Consider the following 3,431-nt stretch of genomic DNA (forward strand, 5'->3'; position numbering starts at 1 on the left):
TCTCCCTCCCTTTCTCTTCTCTTCTCTTCTCTTCTCTTCTCTTCTCTTCTCTTCTCTTCTCTTCTCTTCTCTTCTCTTCTCTTCTCTTCTCTTCTCTTTTCTTTCTTTCTTTTTTTTTTAAGACAGGGTTTCTCTGTGTAGCCTAGGCTGACCTGGAACTCACTCTGTAGACCAGGCTGGCCTCAAACTCAGAAATCCGCCTGCCTCTGCCTTCCAAGTGCTGGGATTAAAGGCATGCGCCACCACTGCCTAGCTTCAATGCTATTTCTTAGTGTTTTCAATGTTCTTAATGTTTCTAATGTTTCTTTATGGGAAATAGTTAACATAATTTTATACTTTAGGATTTTTTGGATTTATGCAAACATAGCTATTTTCGCTATAAAAGTAGATTGATAATGCTATATAATTTTATAATTTTTATTGAATATATCTCAAACAACTTTTCATAATTTTGCTTACTTATCTTTTAACTTTTCAAAGTTTTATCAGAAAACCTTACATATTGTGCTATATACTGTATATAATATAGCATACTATATATAATATAATTCATGTAATAAATCTAAAATTTTTATAGTGGAAATAGGATATGTTGTGACTTATATTACAACTTATAGTAGTATTGTGCTATCAGAACTACAGTTAAAACACATAACTCAGTTTACTGAATAGTTCTGCAATTTTAGCTTTAGGTGTTTGTCTCCTGAATTTTGTTGTTAGCAACATCCTCAGGTAGCAATTGAATTGCTTTTAATCATTGTAGACTGCTTTGCACTTTATAAAAGTTTAGTCAGTGAAAATAAGCAGTTTGTGATCTCTTCTATTTCTTTTTTTTAACCCAGCTAACCAAATTAAGATAGTTTTAATTTTTATTGGCCTGATATTTATACTTATTTATGGGATATAGTGTGAAATTTTATATAGTGGTCAAATAAAATACCAAGTAGTCCTCAAATATAATTTTATACACTAGAAATTACTTATTTGGAAATAAAAAAAATTAATCACTGATGTACATACTGATGTTATGTTTCTTTTTATTATTATGTTCATGTATTGATACAGCACTTTTAAAAATCTATTCTCACAATGTCACACATTTCCTTACTTTCAGTTTGTGACACTTGGAGATGTAGTAAAAAGGGCCATTTTCTTCTGGAAATTGGATGGACATGTGCTAAGATTTCTTTGAATAAGCATCAGACATAAATGTTATGTCTGAGTCCCACTGCAGGTGAATGTGAAAATATCACAGCAGCTGCCAACTCTACTTCTTTCATATCTTTGCTAGCACTCAGCATGCTCATCTGGGGCATTTTAATGTGTGCATAGAAGTATATCATTTTGGTCTTAGTTAAACTTCCCTATCCATCCACTTATGAAGGTAAGCAGATTTTCGTGTACTTACTCGTTCCTCAAATACCACACCCCCAAAATAAACAAGCATTGTAGCATCAGCTTTTATTTTCAGCCAAAATGTTTGGTGGGGACCTTAGTACTGAGTAAAGTAGGTCTTTGCAATACATGAACATACAATTTATTACCAAACTTCATTTGTTTATGTTTTCTCCTTTTGCCCACAATATTTTGTAATATTCAATTGTAGGATTGCCATTTACTTGTTAGGTTATTCACTAATATTTCATAGTTTTGATGATATGTTACTAATATTTGCTTTTAAATTACAATGTTTAATACAGTTGTTTATATGAGTATGTACATGTTACATACATGGCACTGCTACATGTTACAGGACATGTGTTGAGAAAACTGGACAAAATTTAAAGTTGGTTCTCTCCTCCCACCATGTGATTCATAGAGATTGAGCCCATGTCACCAATCATAGTGGCTAACATTCTTACTCAATGACCTATCTATCTTGCTGGCCTGATGTTGCTAGTGTTTAAATATTTTTTTGCCCTGGTTATCATATAAAAATAGACTTCATTTTTATGTTATCTAGCCAACCACACTGCTTTGTTTGAATACATTTTATTCATAGACTATAGGATTTTCTATGTAGATAAACAGCCCTTTGCCAGTTTGGGCAGCTTTCCTTTATAGCACTATGTCTGACCTGGATCATATTTTCTTATATCATGCAAAAGCTACACAGCAGAATACTACTCAGCTATTAAAAAAAGACACCATGTATTTTGCAGGCAAATGGATGGAACTTGAGAATATCATCTTGAATGAGGTAACCCAGATCCAGTTCCAAAAGGACATTAATGGTATGTACTCACTTATAAGTGGATATTAGCCATAAAATACAAAATACCATGTTACACTCCACAGATCCAAAGAGGCTAAACAAGAAAGAAGGCACAAGCAAGGATGCTTGATTTTAACTTAAAAGGGGAAATAAAAAAGTCTTAAGAGATAGATGGAGGGACCGAACTGGGAGAGATTTGGGATGGAGAGGGGAATGAAGGTGGGGGTTCAGGATCTGGTATGGGGAGGGACAGGAGAGATGGCCATATGGCCATGAGAATTAGTGAAAATCTGCAACTGACAGGGATGAAGAAAGGGGCTATCTCTAAGACGTGACAGAGACCTGGGAAAGGAGACAACCAAGAATCAATGGAGGTGACCTTAGCTGTGACTCCGCACTGGGGATGTGGAGCCTGAAGAGACCACTTCATGTAGCCAGGTAGGAATCTCAGTGGAGTGGTAAGGACCAAACCACCCACAAAACGTTTACCGGAAGTTAATCCTGTCTACAAGAACTACAGAACCAGGGGGAGGAGCAGAGACTGAGGGAATGGCCAATCAATAACCAGCCCAACCTGAGACTCATCTATCTCATGGGCAAGCACCAATCCCTCTGTTCTGCTTGCAGGCAGGACTTTAGCATGGTTGTCTTCTGAGAGGCCCCACCCACCTGATTCAGAGTTATGCACCCACAGCCAAACAATGGATGGAGCTTTGGAACTCTTATGGAAGAATAGGAGGAAGGAGTGCAGGTCCCAGATCAGGATATGAACTTCCCAGGAAGAACAATTGAGTTAATTAACCTGGACCCTTGGGACTCTCAGAGTCTGAACCACCAACCAAAGAACATACACCTGCTGAACCTCTTGGCATGTATGTAGCAGATATACAGCTTTTAATTTTTTTTACAATGACTGAAACAGGGGTGGTGGCTATCCCAGCCTCTATGTGGGATATGTTCTTCTAGCTGGGCTGCCTTGTCTGACCTCAGTGGGAGAGGAAGCACCTAGCTTCGCAGACACTTGATGTGCCAGGGTCAGGGATGATGCCCATGGGGGGTCCCCACTGGCTCAGAGGAGAAGGGGAGGGGGAATAATCATGGCAGTGGGTGATATGGAAGGGGCAGTGAGTGGGATGTAAAGTGAGTAAGCAAAAATAAAAAATAAAATAGGTATTTTATAGGTAAAAGCTACCAGCAGAAGTTTTATCTTTTGATC

The 3,431-nt window shown here is 37.5% G+C and overlaps 1 long non-coding RNA gene across 1 annotated transcript; it reads left to right on the forward strand.

Annotated features, from left to right (window-relative positions):
• The first annotated feature begins 2,194 nt into the window (after window positions 1–2,194).
• LOC115031129 lies at window positions 2,195–3,081 on the forward strand. Its single transcript, XR_003836745.1, has 3 exons — window positions 2,195–2,234; window positions 2,519–2,653; window positions 2,843–3,081. It is a non-coding gene; the product is annotated as an uncharacterized LOC115031129 (long non-coding RNA).
• The last annotated feature ends 350 nt before the right edge of the window (window positions 3,082–3,431 follow it).

Source organism: Mus caroli, chromosome 5, assembly GCF_900094665.2.
Source record: "Mus caroli chromosome 5, CAROLI_EIJ_v1.1, whole genome shotgun sequence".
Lineage (NCBI taxonomy): Eukaryota > Metazoa > Chordata > Mammalia > Rodentia > Muridae > Mus > Mus caroli.